The following is a 21,062-nucleotide window of genomic DNA, read 5'->3' as shown; positions in this document are numbered from 1 at the left end:
CATTCATGTCCAGACAAGTTTCATTTGACATTTCAAACATCAAGAATGAAGGAAATAAAGTCAGATGAAAACTTTCCAAAAATAGAAATTGACCTGTAATTTCAAATTGCCAAAGATGGAAAGGTCTTCTCCTCAAATTTACATCATCATACAAGCTTCAAATGGAATTTTGTCCAACATGAAAGTTGAAGATCTTTCTCTCACCTTTCCAAAAAGTCCAAGAACACTCATTTCTCATTTATGGTTGGCAAGTTGTGATCAAATCATTTTCAAGAAAAGTTGAAATTCAAAGTGGCATAACTCTTGAACCATTTGGCCAAATTGAGTGATTCTTTTTTGAGCAAGTCACATTTGACATGTACTATCATAATGCATCATTACATTTCATCAAAAATCATCATATCAAAATGGCATTTTTAAAGTGATCCATTTGCATTTTGGTGGGAAAAATAGTGATTTTGAAAAATACATGTAATTTTCATGCCAAACCACTTCTAACACATTCTAAACAGAAGATTGGACTTGCTTCAACTGGTTTTTTACTGTTCCATTGGTCATTTGTGAAAAAGGGCATTTTGGCCAAATTGCTTAACATGTGCACTTACACTAATTCACTTGATTTTGCTAATCTTGATTAACAATTGGATTAAGAAGTCATATAAAGCATTAATCATAACTGAATTCACATAATCACAATTCATTTTCTTAGATCCAAAGCAAAATTCTCCAAATTCTCTCAATTTCTCTCACACTTTTTTCACCATTTCCATCGAAATTCTTCATCCTTTTGGCTTGTGCTTGTGTGATTCATCCTCTGTAGGTACTATAGGAGAACTGTTGAAGCAAACATTGGCCAAATCCATGCTGAATCACCACTGTTGAAGCAAGCTCATGTTCATGGCATTTTGAAGATTCTTGGAGCTGGAGCATCATTGAGCTAAAAGACCTACTCCATTCATCTTCCTCAAGATTATTGTTCATCTGTTTCAGCATTTCAGACCTTAATCTGCACGAATTCAACATCTGCACCTTCAAGAGGTTGGATCTCGAATTCTTTAATTGCTAAAATTGTTATGTGGTTTTTGTAGATCTCTTATCATAGATCGCAATGCAATTAGAATCGTGCGTTTTCATTAAGAATTGATGAAGAAATCTGGATTTAAAGTTTGATGTTCCAACTTTCTTTTGATCGATTTGAACTTGTTAGTTTGAATTAGGAAAAATTAAGTTGATATTCATGATGTGCGTTGAGAGATCTTTCTGGTGATATGCGGTTTGTTGAATTTGGTGAAAATTTGTTCATGCTGGAATTTGATCAAGAACGCGTATGAACTTCGTTGAAAATTCCAGAAATGCTGTTTAGATCTTCGTTTATGCTACTGTTCATGAGGATAAGTGTTTGCGCGTGCTGAGTTTCAAAATGAAACTCCCTTCGATTCCGCTTGAAGCCACTTCCACTTTTTGGCTTGGCAATTAATTGTCCACATGTTCATATGTTATGCCTTGCCTTGTTTCTCATTTCTTTATTTTCTTTCCATAATCAAAAATCCATAACCCACTCAATTTTAATCCAAATTTGATGCAATTTTTTGTGCCATTCTCCTTGTGATGTGCTTTATTTTCTGGTGATTTTTAATAATATTGTGCACGGGTAGATTTTGAAAATGCTTAGGGTTTGCTTTGACATGTCATTTTGTGCACCATGCTCACTATTTTGCTCATAAAATGATGATGCTTCATTAGAAATTCTTGAAATTTTGCATGCATGTTCTAGACTCATTCCTGGTCATTTTGATAGGTGGTTTGTAATTTTTGAGTTCCTGGATTGAGAGATATGATATGATCTTTGGAGGTGTGACATTTTGTGTTATACCATGTCTTGTGCATCTTCTTGATTTTATTTGCTATGCTTATTGAACTTGAATTGAGCTGGTTTTTTGCATGAAGATACTTATGAATGTTGAGAATGCTTGTGAATTTTTCTAGAATTTTTGAGTGCATTTCCAATTTTATTGATAATTCCTCCTCTGTTTGACCAATTGTTGACTTCTTGTGAGACATGATTTTATTTGATTTGTGAAATCCTGGTGGTTAATTGGATGGACTTGAAATTTGGCATGTGTATTATAGACATCTTGAAGTTTGCCATGGCTTTGATTTCATTCATTTATCATGCTTGGTCTCTGTTTTATGATTGCTTGAAGTGGATGCATGTTTTGATGCCTTGTATGAGCTTGTTTGAACTTGGCTTGACTTTATGAATTTAATTGACTTGCTTCCCTTGGTCCAAATAACTTGAAATTTGGTATGATTGTCATGTAATGAATGCTGTTTAGCTGTGAATGTTTTGGGGATTTATTGAAATATTCTTGAGTTGATTTGGATTGGATCTTTCTGTTTGGTCCTTTGAGGTTCTAAATTGCATGTTTTGCACTATTTCTTTCATGAAATGATAATGGTTGATGATTTGAACATGAGACCAACTGGATTTGATTCTTACTTGATTGATCTTGATTTTGGATAAGTTTCATGTTCTGTTTTGACCTTTTGATATCATTTTGACCCTAGTCTTGTACTAGTGGTTTGTGTTCTCACATTTGAGCTTTGTTTCAGGTCAAAGAGCACAATTGCTTATACTTGATGATGTGCACTCAATTGGGATTGGTTTATTGCTTGTTTATGACTAACTTGAGTTTGTTTTGTGGGCATTGAGAATTATGCTTAGGCCTTGTGGCTTGCACCTTTGTGCATTGATGCTTGTTATCTGTTTGTGCTGTGGACTTGTAACTTGTCTGTTTGACTGTTTGTGCTGAGTACTGATTATGTTAGATTGATTTCAGGTACATTAGTTGCTATAGTTCATTGTGAACTTGCTTGTGCTGTTGCTTGGTTGTGTAAACCAATTGAGGTAGAATCACTAACTCCATGTAGTCTGGAAGACCTGGCCTGTTACTTGGCCAGGCACCTGTCTGAAGTCCTCCTTAAGAGGCGATGTTTGTGCTTGTTTATTTTTGTCCCCAAGCAGGAAAAGACCTTTGTTAAGGCAATCGGCAGACACAAGAGGTGTGTAATCCACCTCCTGCTAATCTGTTGAGTCGTCCCTTGGCTCACATTACATGTTGATGCCTTGTGGATCCTAACCCAAGATCCATGTACAGTTGTACAGTTGAGTCAGTGTCATAAGTGTAGAAGGGTTCCCACTTTCTGGACCCACACTTCTTTGTCTGAAGCTCTCCCTGGAAAGGGATAAGAGCTGTGAGGCACACCCCTCACTCCCATTTCATCTGGCTTCACCTTGACTCTCAATGTCAAGGTTAAGAGCTAACATCACCTGATACAGTTGACTTGCTTTGGCAGTCTAACCCTTGTTTGAGCCACCTCTGTTTGGATATAGTGTGTGCTATTTGTGATTGTTTGCTTTGATTGCTTTGCCTGTTTAGGATTAGCTTGCTGCCTGTGCAAGTTAGGATAGAAACCATAACATAGGGCAATGATGCATGATAACATCTAGGCTCGAGTCCAGCTCCCTAGTAGTGTGTCTCCCTTTGTATCTGGTTAGAATTTCTTTCCCGTTCAGGGGAACTACGTCGCCCTGATCCTCATACCAGATGAGGTACGTAGGCAGGAGACCGTGCGAGGTCTCTCCGGGCAACCTTTTCTTCTTTTTGTGTGCGTTTGCTTGACAGTTGCTAGGCTCGAGTGCTTGACTCCTTAGTAACTTGTTGTTTGTTTCTTCTTGTGTGTCGGGATATGGATGTAAGACCAGCGATTGGCTGTCTGTATCCTGATTGTGTTTGTTTGGTTCGGAAGCCGATGTAAGTCCAGCGATTGGCGTTCGGGTTCCAGGTTTGCCTGTGTTTGCGTATGTTTGTTTCGGCGTGCGTGAGCCGAACTACGGCAGCTCTGATTCTCGTTCCAGACGAGATACGTAGGCATAGGATGCGACGTCCTAGCGAGCCCTCTCCCCTCTCTTCCTCCACCTGTGTTGTCTTCAGCGTGTGTGTGTGTGATGTTTGTTTTAGCAACCTTAACCTATCTTTTGAGCGTGGATCCCGTCGAGTACGACGGACGTGAGGGGTGCTAATACCTTCCCCTTGCGTAACCGACTCCCGATCCCATTCTCTTTGGTCGCGAGACCATGCTTTTCCCAGGTTTACTTCGAGCGTTTCCTTTCCTTTTTTGGGATAAATAACGCACGGTGGCGGCTCTGTGTTGTGTTTTGTTTCAGCCCGCCGGTTGTTTTTTCGCGGGTGCGACAGGAGACACTTTTTTCGGAGTTCAAGTTCTCCAATCGCAACTTGGCCCACAGAAGGTGATCCGGGTGGAGCCTTGGTGATGCATGCTTTTATGTTTCTGTATAACCTGTATTAGGTGTTATGCCCTGATGTTACCCTGTAATATGTATGAAGAACACTTTATTTATTTATCTTTTGTTGTCTTAGTCTTTTTCTTGGGAACTAACCGGAATGAGCTTTGGAACTCGTTATCACACGTCCCCTTTGGTGGGAACTGGCGTAACCATCAAGCTTTATTGTTATTTGTCATGGTCGATGGGAGTTGGTGTAACTATTAAGTTTGTTGTTACACATCCCAACCAAAGAGAGTGTGTATAAATGACAAGCTTGTTGTTACCCATCCCATTCGAGGGGGGCTAGAGTAAGTCTTCAGTGTCACTAGGAATCGTCCCCAACCGAAAGTGTGATTCTCGTCCATGCCCCTGGTTTTCATCACGGTTCGAAATGGACGCCTCCTAGGTGTCGCAACTTGAAAAATACAGTGTGCGAAAAAAACAACCGGCGAACGAAAATGACAGAAGAGTCGCCACCGTGCGTTATTCATCCCAAAGGAGGGAAAGGAAACGCTCGAAGTAAACCTGAAAAAGGAAAGGACAAGACGGGGTCTCGCAACCAAATCTTGGGTTCGGGAGTCGGTTATGCGAAGGGAAGGTATTAGCACCCCTACGCATCCATAGTACTCTACGGGATCCACTTTTGTGGTTTTTTGTCTAAAGGGTATGGGTTTACCTAATGTGTTTATTTACTAAAAAGGTTAAGAGAAATGACTCGCGCGGATGTCGCATCCACTGCATACGTATCTCATCTGAATATGAGAATCAGAGTCTTCGTAGCTCGGCTGACCTATGGGTTGGGGGATGTGTGCTCGCTAAGACATCGCGTCTTATGCATACGTATCTCATCTGGAATGAGAATCAGAGCAAGCCGTAGTTCGGCTAACTACGGGGTTATGGAGTGGGTTTTTGATGAACGACGTTACTACGCAATCTACCGGATGCTCGACCTTTGGAGACTTACTCACCTGTAGTAGAAGGAGTAAACGTGTGTTATGGAGAAGAAAAATCAATGAAGGGTTTGTTTGCATTGTAGGAACGCGCATGCAAAAGGGTAATGAGGATAAGACCTCATAGCTCTTAACCCTGGACAAAGGAACCTGCATAAAGTAAACACAAAAACATTGCCTCCTATCGAGGTCTTCCAGCTAGGAAAGCAGTAAAATACGGGAAAAATGTAAAAGTACCACACGGATAAAGATCCGAAGTAACAGCAATTAAAGGAACGATAAACCCTGAGATCCTTCCAAGCTAACATCATCAAAGAAAGTGGGTCAGTACAGATAATCGGAATGAACCTCCAGGGGGTATCCCACAAATAAAGTGGGAAACCACGCAAGTTATCCCTGCAAACGTCATGTGAGCCCTCACAAAAAAAACTCAACAAACAGGTTAGAGAAACAAAATAGGGTAACCAAGAGTTGCCCCTAAATCAAAATGTAACCACATGAATAATTCCATCAAAATTCACAAAAAAGCTCACAAAAAGCAACCAAGGGTAGGAGGCCTAAACCTCTTGTCAAACACATGCATCAAAAGGATATCAAATTCACCCATAATACCTCATATATTCAGAAAATTCAAATTGAAGACATAAAGATGATGGATATAGGGCAAACCTGATTGGAGAGCTTGATTGAAATTGAGTTGCACCCGTGAGATTTACAAAACAATCTTTAGGGTTTATGTGAGGCAGAGGTGATTCTGTGCAGTTGAGTTCCCTTTAGGGTTTGGAGGCTGCTCTGAACTCTGTTAGTTCTTCTCTCACTATCTTTTTCCTCAGGGTTTTGTTCCAAGGAAACCTCAGAGTATTTTGCTTCTCTCTTTTTCTCAAGTGAAGCCTTGGTATTTATAGACTGAATTCCATGGCTTTGTGGGCTCAAATGAGAGAGACCCAAGTTCAAAAAAATTTGTTATATTTTATTTATTTATTTAATTAATTTTATTTATTTATTTATTTTTAACTTTTTTTTTTTCGTTTTTTTTTTTTTTCAGGAAAAATGAAGGGTAAATTTTGGGGTATTACAGCTGCCCCTATTCAATCAACTGGAGACCCGGAAAGAAGATGGCAGCTGCTTTCGCACTTTCGAGGTATCAAGGGATTGAATACAATAAAAGCCTAAAAATTTGCACTGAAGTGAAGTGAAGTAACAATGTCTGTCAGAATCGGCAAAGAGGTGGTCTTGAAAGAAGAATCTGTCTGGTACGGTGAGAGTCAGTCTGAATACCGAAAAAGAATGTTAACTTGGATACCAAAATAAATGGTAACACAGAAATAACCATGGCCTGAATGCCACAAGTTGCATCGACCTGAACGTCGGAAACTTCTTCGATCTGGACATCGGAACACTCGCCTGAATGCCACTTCGGTCTGGATACCGGAAAACTGGCCTGAATGCCACTTCGGTCTGGATACCGAAAAACTGGCCTGAACGCCACTTCGGTCTGAATACCGGAAACTGGCCTGAACGCCACTTCGGTCTGAATACCGGAAACTGGCCTGAACGCCACTTCGATCTGAATATCGGAAATTGGCCTGAATGCCACAAGTTGCATCGACCTGAATGTCGGAAACTTCTTCGATCTGAACATCGGAAAATTGACATGAATGCCACAAGTTGCATCGACCTGAACGTCGGAAACTTCTTCAATCTGAACATCGGAAAATTGACCTGAATGCCACAAGTTGCATCGACCTGAACGTCGGAAACTTCTTCGATCTGAACATCGGAAAACTGGCCTGAATGCCACAAGTTGCATCGACCTGAACGTCGGAAACTTCTTCGATCTGAACATCGGAAAACTGGCCTGAACGCCACTTCGGTCTGAATACCAGAAACTGGCCTGAACGCCACTTCGATCTGAATATCGGAAATTGGCCTGAACGCCACTTCGATCTGAATATCGGAAATTGGCCTGAACGCCACTTCGATCTGAATATCGGAAATTGGCCTGAACGCCACTTCGATTTGAATATCGGAAATTGGCCTGAATGCCACTTCGGTCTAAATACCGGAAACACTGGCCTGAATGCCACTTCGGTCTAGATACCGGAACACTGGCCTGAATGCCACTTCGGTCTGGATACCGGAAAACTTCATGCCCGTCAGCATCGGGCAGAAATAGGGAAGGATAATAAAGGCGGTGCATGGGCCAATGACACTTGCTGGGGATAACCAAGGTGGGTCATGAACAATCTTCAGTCTGAGTACTGGAAACAACTTCTAGCTTATCACTTGGGATACCGAGAATGTTTTATGCTTATATGCGTATGTTTGAATCTTTCAATGGCGTAATGCTCCATGAAAATGGAAATGCTATGCGATTTTGGAGGATGCAATGCAATATGATTCTACATGCAGGGATGCGAAATGCTGGGTAGAATGCCAAGCTGAGACAAGGGGATCTACTGGGGAAATGATCACCATCTTCTGGACCCTGGCAAGGCTGTTGGAGATGCACAGCGCAAAGAATTCTGTGGGGAAATGACCCGCCACACGGTGTTCTAGCAATGACGAAATACCGAGATTCTGACTGGGGAGAGAACGACACTGAACACCTGCTGTTGGGGAAAGCGATAGTGGTTCTGGCAACCACGATCTGCGAGAGATGACTCAACAGGGGAAGCAAACACTGATACGGTACCGAGGTTCTGCTTCAAGGAAAGAAACCATGGATCTGGCATTGGGATTATCGATCTGGCCTCGAACTCTAAGGAGCAGCCACTTCTGCTGGGAAGATACAGTCTGGCACTGTCAACTCCGCTGGGGGTATACAATCTGGCATTGTCAACTCTACTGGGGAGTGTATATTCTGAAACAACCGCTTGGGGAAGTACGGTGGTGAGAACCTGCTGGGGATTGAAGAATCCAACACTCTGATCAACTCTGCAGGGATAAGACACCGAATTCGTCTGTTGGTGACTTCACTGGGGAAGATATTCACGGTCATCTGCAGGGGATTTTAAGGAAATGCCTCGAGGGTATCTGTTCTGAATAGACGATCCAAAGCACTTAAAATTTACAGCAATTTTAAATGTTTATTGAGCATGTACCTGTAAAGCCCTTATGTGTCATGATGCAATGTTTATCAAAAATTCGGATGTCATTTTTGCAAACAAAACAGTAAAATGAAAATGAAAACAGAGATATACTAAATAACATGATTTTATTGATTGAATGGCCTCTGAATAGGCATTTACATCAGGAAGCAATCCCTGGAAAGAGGTAATCGCACAAAAGATAAAAACAGAAATTAATCTAATGGCAATGTGAAATGGATTTCTATTGGGTTCCAATTCTGCTATGACTTGCTCGTCTTCAAGATCCTCCAGATGATCAGCCTTCTGAAAAGGTGATTGGACTGTTTCCTACCTTTCGAAAATTTCCAGTCATCGACATGAGATGAGATTCAGAACTAACTCAGAACGCAGTCATTCGCTTAATCCCTAACTTTTGCCTGGATCGCCCTTTTCGGGTTTTCAATCCACCGGGATACCCATTTTTGCCTAAGTTGCCTTTTCAGGTTTTCAACTTACCGGGTGTACGATCTTTTCATTTTTAATCCCTAATTTTTGCCCGAACCTTTTCATTTTCTTGATTCGTCGGGATGCCCATTTTTTGCCTGGACTATTCTTTTTACTGTCTAGCGGGTCTATTTTATGCGAAGTATTTTTTAACTGCGTCTGAGTTCACAGGGGAAGTGAAGTTTTCACCATCCATAGTTGCAAGCATTAAGGCCCCACCATTAAAAACCTTGGTGACAATATACGGTCCATCATAGTTAGGAGTCCACTTGCCCCTGTGATCTGTCTGAGGAGGAAGGATCCTTTTCAACACTAAATCTCCGACTTGGAAACAACGAGGACGCACTTTCTGATCAAAGGCTCTCTTCATCCGACTCTGATACAACTGCCCATGACAAATGGCTGCCATTCGCTTCTCTTCGATAAGACTCAACTCATTGAACCTTGTCCGAATCCATTCGGCTTCGTCTAACTTGACATCCAACAAGACTCTTAGAGAAGGAATCTCCACTTTAACAGGTAGGACTGCTTCCATACCATACACTAGGGAGTAAGGGGTTGCCCCGATCGATGTACGTACTGAAGTGCGGTACCCATGCAAGGCGAAAGGTAGCATCTCATGCCAATCTCTGTACGTGACGACCATCTTCTGCACAATCTTCTTTATGTTCTTATTTGCCGCCTCAACAGCGCCGTTCATCTTAGGGCGGTAAGGGGAAGAATTGTGATGCTGAATGTTGAAGTTCTGACACAACTCCTTCATCATTTTGTTGTTGAGATTAGAACCATTATCAGTAATGATTCTTTCGGGAATCCCATAGCGACAAATGATTTCTTTCTTGATGAAACGGGCAACCACATGTCTGGTGACATTCGCGAACGACGCTGCTTCGACCCACTTGGTGAAATAGTCGATGGCAACAAGGATGAAGCGATGTCCATTGGAAGCAGTCGGCTCAATCTTTCCAATCATGTCAATACCCCACATAGAAAACGGCCACGGCGAAGACATCACATTCAGAGGATTCGGCGGTACATGCACCTTATCAGCATAAATCTGGCATTTATGACACTTCCGAGCATATTTGAAGCAATCTGACTCCATGGTCATCCAATAATAACCCGCTCTCAACAATTTCTTAGCCATTGCATGTCCGCCGGCATGAGTACCGAAGGAACCTTCATGAACTTCCTGCATTAACATGTCCGCCTCGTGTCTGTCCACGCATCTGAGCAAAACCATGTCGAAGTTCCTCTTATACAGCACATTGTCTTTGTTCAAGAAGAAACTTCCTGCCAATCTTCTCAAAGTCTTTCTGTCGTTGTTGGATACCTCTGCAGGGTACTCTCGATTCTTCAGAAAGCACTTGATATCGTGATACCAGGCTTGTCATCGACTACCAGTTCAGCAGCAAACACATATGCGGCCCTGTCAAGGCGCATCACATCGATCCTGGGAGCATGGTTCCAACGAATTACCTTGATCATGGAGGATAGAGTAGCAAGTGCGTCTGCCATCTAGTTCTCATCACGAGGTATATGATACAATTTTACTGTTGTGAAGAAAGTCAACAGTCTTCTCGTGTAATCTCTGTAGGGGACCAGAGTGGGTTGGAGAGTATTCCAATCACCATTTACTTGATTGATCACCAGAGCTGAATCTCCGAAGATGTCCAGAGTCTTGATTCTCAGATCAATGGCTTGCTCAATACCCAAAATACAGGCCTCGTACTCAGCTTCATTATTTGTGCACTCAAAAGTCAAACGAGCGGTGAAAGGTATGTGCGCACCTTTCGGAGTTGTAATGACAGCGCCAATTCCACTTCCTCTAGCATTGACAGCCCCATCAAACAACAAAGTCCATTTTTCGTTTGGATCAGGTCCCTCCTCAACAACTGGCTCTTCACAGTCTTTCATCTTGAGGAACATGATGTCTTCATCTGGAAAATCAAACTTCATCGGCTCATAATCATCAATCGGCTGCTCGACAAGGTAGTCTGACAGAATACTACCTTTGATGGCCTTCTGTGACGTGTACTGAATATCATACTCTGTTAAAATCATTTGCCAACGAGCGACCCTTACGGTGAGAGCTGGCTTCTCGAATATGTATTTCACTGGATCCATCTTAGAAATCAACAAGGTAGTATGGTTCAACATATACTGCCTCAGTCGGCGAGCAGCCCAGGCCAAAGCACAGCAAGTTTTCTCAAGCTGCGAATATTTGATTTCACAGTCGGTAAACTTTTTGCTAAGGTAGTATATGGCATGCTCTTTTCGACCAGACTCGTCATGCTGTCCCAATACACACCCCATCGAGTTCTCAGTCACTGACAGGTACATTATCAGAGGTCTCCCAGGAACTGGAGGTATAAGGATTGGAGGTTTCTGTAGATACTCTTTTATCTTCTCGAAAGCCCTTTGACAATCTTCATTCCACCTGATAGCCTGATCTTTCCTCAGCAATTTGAAAATTGGCTCACACGTGGTTGTCAGGTGAGAGATGAACCTTGCAATGTAGTTCAACCTCCCTAAGAAACTACGGACTTGCTTCTCTGTTCTTGGCTCTGGCATTTCCTGTATGGCTTTTACTTTGTCGGGATCCACCTCAATCCCTTTTCCGCTAACAATAAAACCCAGCAATTTTCCCGATCTCACCCCGAAAGTGCACTTGTTCGGATTAAGTCTCAGTTTGAATTTCCTCAAACGCTCAAACAGTTTCTGCAAATTCACCAAATGTTCTTCTTCTGTCTGAGATTTGGCAATCATATCGTCCACATAAACCTCGATTTCATGATGAATCATATCATGGAACAGAGTCACCATAGCTCATTGATATGTTGCTCCGGCATTTTTCAGACCAAACGGCATCACCTTGTAGCAGAAGGTGCCCCATGGGGTTATGAAAGTTGTCTTTTCCATGTCCTCTGGTGCCATCTTGATTTGGTTATAGCCAGAAAAACCATCCATGAAGGAGAATACCGAGAACTGAGTTGTATTATCCACCAAAACGTCGATGTGAGGTAATGGGAAATCATCTTTAGGGCTAGCTCTGTTCAGATCCCGGTAGTCGACACACATCCGTACCTTTCCATCCTTCTTAGGTATTGGGACGATGTTTGCAACCCATGGCGGATAATTGGTGACTGCTAGAAACCCTGCATCCAACTGCTTTTGCACTTCTTCCTTTATCTTGACAGCCATCTCTGGTCTTGTTCTTCTGAGCTTCTGCTTGACCGGAGGACAACCTTCTTTGAGAGGCAAGCGGTGTACCACGATGTCTGTGTCCAGCCCGGGCATGTCCTGATAAGACCAGGCGAAGATGTCAACATACTCTTGCAGCAATCCAATCAGCCCTTTCTTCACATCATCTCCCAAAGCAGCCCCTATCTTGATTTCTCTCTTGGCGTCCTCGGTGCCGAGATTAATCACTTCAACAGACTCTTGATGCGGTTGAATAACCCTTTCCTCTTGTTTTAATAACCTGGTAAGCTCTTCAGGGAGTTCACAGTCTTCATCACCCTCTTCTTCAGCTTGAAAGATTGGATTTTCAAAGTCGAAACGAGCTGTAGCAGAAACGTTATCAATAGGATCCGGTGATGTGCATCTGCATGAGTGATGGTATGTGCTTATGAGTGTGAACAAGAAGTGAAAACTAAACAAAACATTGCCATTTTTTTTATTTTGAAAAACTGCAAAAATAGAAAGACAGGGAACGAAATATTTGAATGCAAAAATACGTCCTTTATTTATGATAAAAATGCAAGTGTCACATAGATGAGCCCTACAATGAGTCATTACGCCCTGGGCGGAACGTAAGACTTGGATATGCATGAATAAACAAAGAAAATTACTCTTCAAGAAGAGTGACTTGGATAATCTCTTCAGAAGACCAATTGTTGATGACTTCACCCGGGATCCTCAGACGCACCCAGTTGTCAATGTCACAATCACTATCCCCACCCTCTTCATTGATTGCTGATACCTGGCCAACGGATTTGGCTTCTCCTTCAACCATGTTAACATTTTCCCTACCATGTTGTGGCATGGGATTGTTGACGACATTCGGAGCCGGTGCAAGGTCGATGGCCTTTGACTCTATGAGGTCTTGAACTACGTGCTTAAAAGCTTTGCAGTTCTCAATATTGTGGTCAGGTGCCCCAGAGTGGAAGCTACACCTAGCGTTGGCGTCGTAACCCACCGGAAGTCTACCAATAGGAGGAGCCAGAGTGCGCAGTTGCACAAGTTGTAGTTGTTGAAGACTAGAAAGCAACTGAGCGTACGACATTGGAAGGGTGTCGAAATGCCGGTCCATCATCCTTTGCCTCTGTTGATAAGCGGGTCTGTTACCCGGTTGCTGCTGCTGTTGATACTGAGCTGGTTGACATTGTGATTGTTGTTGTTGTAGTGGTGCTGCAGCTGGAATGGTCACAGCCGCAACATACGGTTGCTGATGATAATTCTGAAAGTTATTCCTCCGGTTATCCCTGTTCTGATAAGAAGATATGGCATTTGCATCCCCTTCTCTCCTCTTCTGTCCCTGAATGAACGGCTTCTTCACCCCTGATGAGGATCCACCTCCACTCTGGCTCTTATAGGTCTTTAGGTAATTCTCCACCCTTTCTCCCGTAGAGACCACATCAGCAAAGTTGGAAGCATTGCACCCCACCAGACGCTCCAGATAAGGTCCAGGCAGCGTATTCATGAACATGTTGGCCATTTCCTTTTCCAACATAGGAGGCTGAACACGGGAAGCTGTATCCCTCCAGCGTTGAGCGTATTCCCTGAAGCACTCATTGCTTTTAAGAGACAGATTCTGAAGTTGAGTTCTGTCCGGAGCCATGTCTGTATTATACTGATACTGCTTCACGAAAGCCTCTGCCAAATCCCTCCAGCAACGGATGTGGCCTCTGTCCAGCCTCATATACCATTCCAAGGATGCCCCAGCTAGGCTGTCCTGGAAGAAGTACATAAGTAGCTTCTCGTCATCAGAGTATGCAACCATTTTACGAAAATAGGCTTGCACGTGAGTTTTGGGGCAAGAGCTGCCATGGTATTTGTCAAATATCGGGACCTTGAATTTCGGTGGCACCCTCACACCTGGGACCAGCCCCAAGTCAGCAACATCTACTCCCAGAAGATTTTGTCCTTCCACTGCTTTCAACCTCTCTTCCAATCTTCTAAACATGGGGTCCATGCCAAAGTCTTCCTGAAGCAAGGGGAACTGATCATCCTGACCATCCTGAATGGGTTGTTGATCTAGGTTGACATGCGGGATCGGGATAGGCTCTGGTCCATTGGGACCATTAGCCTCTCCAGCTGGAGGATCAGCCAACGTCTCCGGTTGAGTAATAGGGGGATCTCTCTGTACCAACAATCTAAGCTCCTGCTGTCCTTGAGCCACCCCTTGAACCAAATCCATGAATTGATTCATGCGAATCTTCATCTCGGCGAGCTCTGCTTGTAGGCTCTCCATCGCTCTCTGTTGATTCCCTCGGGTACCGTATCGGTGAATGCCTGAGTCAGCTATCCTGCTAGTGGGACATCAAACAACTGAGAACACTGTGGCGGTACCTGTTATGCAAGACATGCGGATGACTATGCAAATGCAATGACATGTTTATCAAATCCAAAAGGTATTCTACCCCCTTGAAATGGATAAACATGTGTTAAATGATATGAATGCAAATGATGTGATGATGTGAATGCAATGCAGTGGTATGTCAATCAGGATTGCTGTATCTGCTTGAACATCTGTCGGGTTACACTGTCTGAAGAGAAAACCACTGAGGAATATAATACAAGATCAAAGCTCTGCTCCAGAAAACCGGGTTGGTTGGAGGTTAAGGTTTCCTGAATTTAGCCCGCCCCTCACTGGTAGGTTCTAAGAACAGAAGTTCGTCAACTTCAGCCCTTCAGTCGCGAATAATACGTTTACCACTGAAGGTTTGGCATTATTACGGGATAAAAGACCTCCACTGACTCCCCTCAACAGGACATCCTAAAGCAAGTTCCCAGTCTCGGGGTCCTCGGATTGATCAGGGAGAATGCGCCCACCAGAGCTAACATAATCATGTCTCGGAGGAGAGGCCTCGACTGAGTTCTCGGGAAATGGTCACCAGAGTCGACGATTTCTAAAGGAACATCATGTCGTTACGGAACATCCGTAGGACATAATATATCCAAGAGAAACCTCGTCTGGGTGTGGTTCTTCACGAACGACTTAACGTAGCAACATGCCACGCAAGCCTCATGATCATCCACTCTAAAACCTGTGTGTACACTCAAGCCTGAATAATGGGCTTATCTCTCGTAGAACATCCCATCCCAACAAACAAACAACAACTCCAACAGATACAGCAGATGAATGCAAGCAAGTAAGTAAATAAATGTACAAAAGCATGAACACCCAATAAACAAGAAAATCACACAAGCTAGGAGGGACTCGCTTAGGGAAGATGGACCAGCAAGAGGTCAACTTCTTTTGTCCCCAGCAGAGTCGCCAGCTGTCGCAACCTGAAAAATACAGTGTGCGAAAAAAACAACCGGCGAACGAAAATGACAGAAGAGTCGCCACCGTGCGTTATTCATCCCAAAGGAGGGAAAGGAAATGCTCGAAGTAAACCTGAAAAAGGAAAGGACAAGACGGGGTCTCGCAACCAAATCTTGGGTTCGGGAGTCGGTTATGCGAAGGGAAGGTATTAGCACCCCTACGCATCCATAGTACTCTATGGGATCCACTTTTGTGGTTTTTTGTCTAAAGGGTATGGGTTTACCTAATGTGTTTATTTACTAAAAAGGTTAAGAGAAATGACTCGCACGGATGTCGCATCCACTGCATACATATCTCATCTGAATATGAGAATCAGAGTCTTCGTAGCTCGGCTGACCTATGGGTTGGGGGATGTGTGCTCGCTAAGACATCGCGTCTTATGCCTACGTATCTCATCTGGAATGAGAATCAGAGCAAGCCGTAGTTCGGCTAACTACGGGGTTATGGAGTGGGTTTTGGATGAACGACGTTACTACGCAATCTACCGGATGCTCGACCTTTGGAGACTTACTCACCTGTAGTAGAAGGAGTAAACGTGTGTTATGGAGAAGAAAAATCAATGAAGGGTTTGTTTGCATTGTAGGAACGCGCATGCAAAAGGGTAATGAGGATAAGACCTCATAGCTCTTAACCCTGGACAAAGGAACCTGCATAAAGTAAACACAAAAACATTGCCTCCTATCGAGGTCTTCCAGCTAGGAAAGCAGTAAAATACGGGAAAAATGTAAAAGTACCACACGGATAAAGATCCGAAGTAACAGCAATTAAAGGAACGATAAACCCTGAGATCCTTCCAAGCTAACATCATCAAAGAAAGTGGGTCAGTACAGATAATCGGAATGAACCTCCAGGGGGTATCCTACAAATAAAGTGGGAAACCACGCAAGTTATCCCTGCAAATGTCATGTGAGCCCTCACAAAAAAAAACTCAACAAATAGGTTAGAGAAACAAAATAGGGTAACCAAGAGTTGCCCCTAAATCAAAATGTAACCACATGAATAATTCCATCAAAATTCACAAAAAAGCTCACAAAAAGCAACCAAGGGTAGGAGGCCTAAACCTCTTGTCAAACACATGCATCAAAAGGATATCAAATTCACCCATAATACCTCATATATTCAGAAAATTCAAATTGAAGACATAAAGATGATGGATATAGGGCAAACCTGATTGGAGAGCTTGATTGAAATTGAGTTGCACCCGTGAGATTTACAAAACAATCTTTAGGGTTTATGTGAGGCAGAGGTGATTCTGTGCAGTTGAGTTCCCTTTAGGGTTTGGAGGCTGCTCTGAACTCTGTTAGTTCTTCTCTCACTATCTTTTTCCTCAGGGTTTTGTTCCAAGGAAACCTCAGAGTATTTTGCTTCTCTCTTTTTCTCAAGTGAAGCCTTGGTATTTATAGACTGAATTCCATGGCTTTGTGGGCTCAAATGAGAGAGACCCAAGTCCAAAAAAATTTGTTATATTTTATTTATTTATTTAATTAATTTTATTTATTTATTTATTTTTAACTTTTTTTTTTTAGGAAAAATGAAGGGTAAATTTTAGGGTATTACACTAGGCCCCATTGCCTACACTTTTAGAGTAGATAGTTTCTAATAGGGGGTGTGCCAGCTGCGCGTTAGCGCATTCCACCTTGTACGATCCTACTTCACAAAGAGAATCAATGCCATGTTATCGAGGATTATTTAAATTGCAGTTACGGTATCATCTTTTAGTTTTTATGTTTTTGTCAATTTGTGTGTATTCGTTATTTGATATTTCGCATGTTTGTAATTTGATCATTTTTTAATTGTTTTATGTTTGCTTCGGCTATGTAGTATTGTAACTTTAGTCCATTCATTATTAAATTAATTAGAATCTTGGTCCATGATATTTTGTGTCCTTTTTTAGCCTATCAAGTTAATTTTGTCATTTCATCAAGTGTTGCTTGAATCACAAGTTAGAACACTTGATCTAAGGTGTTGAGTTGCTTGATTCAAATCATGTACCTTGTATGATTTGAATCATACAATTTGTGAAAATTGGATTTTGACATTGTGTAATTTGATTCAAATCACAAGTATAACTTGACTAGAATCACATCTTTCCATGAAAGTTGGAATTAGGCACTGCCTGATTTGATTCGAATCATGGATATCAAGTGACTCGGATCATAACATTGAATGGCTCGAATCATGGTTTTATCTTGACTTGATTCATGGGTTTGAATTATGATTCAAATCATAACCTCAAAATTCCAAATTTCCACCTCATATTTAAAAAGTTGTTTCTTTGATCCAAAAACATGAAGCTCTCATCATGAACTTTTTTTCATAATGAAAAAAATATGAAACTTTTGTTAGACAAATTTCAATTTGTCTTTTCTTCTTTAGTGTGTCTATTCCTAGCACCCTTTGTATCTTTTTCTTGTTTGAAAACAACTTCTTGAGTGTAATTATGTCAAACTGCATCTCCTTTTTGTTACACTTTGTGTGTGTAATTTGTTGTTGAGGGAAACTAGACAAAGAGAGTTGATCAATCTTGTAATGATTCATTTTTTTATCAATCTCATGATAACCATCAAGAACCAAGACTCGTTTTACCCGAAAACTTGAGAGAACCTTTGTGTTTGTTCTTCATTCACCAACATCTATCTCCTTATTGATACCTTGTGGTTAACATCCTAGAATGTGCATCATGTGAGAATTAGAGTGTGTGTGTGTGTGTGTGTGTGTGTGTGATTCTTCTGGCATTGTTCAGCGTCTTCAACCTTAGTACTAATCTAGTGTTATGAACCCACATCTCTAAAGATTTAGCGTTTGAGGGAGACTAGTGGTACATTAGGGTATCTAATGTTTTTGTGTGAAGTTTGTTTTATATAACAGGTGTATGAATTGTTTCCTAAATACAGTTTGTATATTGCATTATCTATCAAGAGAAAAGTTTCACTATACTCCATGGAAGACTTTGACGAAGTCGAGTACAAATTGTTCGTAAGACGAAGTTGTGAGTTGTCCAACTTTAGTGAAGTAGTGTAAAGATTGTTTATAAGATAAAGTTGGGGTTTATTCGATTGAACGCTTAACTAATGGAAATCGTTTAGACAAGTCTTCGTCAGATCTACTGAGGGATGTTGACCAGGTTATTCTGGATAGAAAGGTTATTGGATCAATATCATTGAGGATCTTGTTTTTGTTAGCACTTTAAGTATCTTCATCCACAGAGGAAATTATCGTGTGTGATATTCCGTTGTAATAAAAATGCTTGTATCTAAAAATGATGAAATAATGGAAGATCATGATTATTTTTCAATGGTTTTAACACCATTGAAGAATGGAGTATGAAAAGCAAGGATGAGCACCAAACCACTATATATCTCTGTGTACCTTTCTTTCTTCCCTTATCTCCTTTAATTTTGCATTCATTATTATAGTTATTGCATTATTGCATCGTTTGTATGTTAATTAGTTTAGATCTTGCTTATAAAAATTTAATGTGTAAGCATAGGTCTGCGATGTATCAAACCTTGGATCATAATAAATCTAATTATGTTATGAATGAAATTCTAGGTAAAGGTTTTTTAATTTCTTTGTTAAAACGGTTTTGGTTATCTTGTAATCAGTTTGCATTAGAAAGAATGATTCCTTTAATTATATCTTGTAGTATTCTTATTAGCTTAATTCATTGAGACGCTTCTGAGCTCTCTTCGTGTTGTGTCTTGCTTCCATGTGTTTTAAAATCTCTGATTTCGTTTTATGGGGTCTTAACTATTTTTGAAATTATATTTTTAGGGATAAGTCTATTCAACCCACCATTCTAGACCTTTTGTGTCCATATTCTCACCTAACATTGATAACATTATTTGTATCGATACTATTTATTTAAGCAAATTATTTACTTATTTAATTTTTTGAGGAGCCTCAAGAATACTTAATTGTAACACCCCAAATGATATGTATCTATATTTATACTATTTAAAGCATTAATACATGGTACTGAGTATAATAATAGTGTCTAGACGACATATGATACATGCACAATACAAGATCTACATCGAGTACATATACAAAATAGATGTCAGTACCAAAAATGCTAAATAGAGAAACACAATAGAAAGTACAATAAATTTATAACAAGGTTTTCAACTTCTTCAGGCCATCTTACCTTTTTCTGTTATCTTGTCCTGAGATACCTAAAATATTAAATATGGGGTAAGATACAACTATCTTAGTGGAGTTATAATCTACACCATAAGTCTGCTTCGGTCAAGGTGTTTTCATACTATATTTGTTCATGAAATTCTTTTCTCATCTTTGCATATCCTACAATCATGCCAGCACGGGAAAACGAGATCCTATTGATCCCATACGATGTGTGAATATCTTCGTTAGGGTTCATACTACTCAATGTCTATCTCGAGAGATAATGACTAAATGAGACATATTTCCCACACTACAACTTCTCACACAAGTTTGGAAACGGGACACGAATTACCCACAAAATAAGGAACGTCTCTCCCTGGAAATCACTTTTCATATAAGCCTGATCATGGGTCACAGAGTTCCTTCGCTATATCTAATATCTTTCCCTGGCCACCGCTGCTCATATGAGTCTGGTCACAGGTCACATACTTCCTTTGCTATATAAGACGTATCTCCCCGACCAATGCTCCTCATATGAGCCTGGTCACGAGTCACGGACATCCAACTAACCTTTCCACTCCGGACAGATTTACGATACTACCTACCTCCACAAGTGGATCACAATCCCATATAGGTAACAAGTTCTCAGGAATCCATAAGGAGCCTTGATATTCCCCACACAGACATAAGTTTAGTTTCCCTCTAAACCTATCATTCCTGATACATACCAACCTAAAACTAAGGCTACGTATCAGAATATCACAACACTAAGTGACCTCTATCAACCTAGAGTTTTCCTCACTTCATATATTTCCTTGTTCTTTAGTTTAGTAGGAACTTAGCATATTAATATAGTTCATCCTTAATTAGTGATTACATTCAATTCTTGAGAAAACTCATACTAATTCCTAACTACTAATCAGTAGAATAACATACACAAGCATGGTAAAAGATTTAAACATCTATTACACACAAAGATAGGTTATTTTCATTTCTTTAGAATATCATAATTAAGGATGTCTGCCACGCTCCGCCCCGTTCTTTTTTTTTAGAACTTTTGCGGGCGCAGGCATTATCATACTTTTTTGTATTTTTATGTGAAGAATATGTTAATCATAATCTTAATTTAGTTTTGATGAATACAAAATCTTATCGAAGAAGAAATATCTAAGAAGAAAAAGTTTGAAATCAAGACTCAAGAATGCAAGCTTGTGGGTAGTTTGGAAGAAAAGGAAATTGATCTTGAAGAAAAGGTATTCAATTATAATTCACATTATGTATATCCTTATATGCTCAGAAAATAATTCATCTTTTTATCTCTAATGTTCTTAAGCATTCATGCATCAAAATCACTTAATTCAAGACTTTTTAAAGGCCAAATATCAAGTTTTTTTAATGGTACAATCAATTGCACATTTCAAGCAATCGATTGCGTGATGGTTCTTTCTGGCACTTTTTAAGTCAAGTAACTGCTTAACTTATTTAAGAAATCACTTACGTGGCCATTTTTA

This window comes from Lathyrus oleraceus, chromosome 6 (assembly GCF_024323335.1).
Source record: "Lathyrus oleraceus cultivar Zhongwan6 chromosome 6, CAAS_Psat_ZW6_1.0, whole genome shotgun sequence".
In the NCBI taxonomy this organism is placed as follows: domain Eukaryota; kingdom Viridiplantae; phylum Streptophyta; class Magnoliopsida; order Fabales; family Fabaceae; genus Lathyrus; species Lathyrus oleraceus.
Note: the sequence above shows the minus strand (reverse complement) of the source record.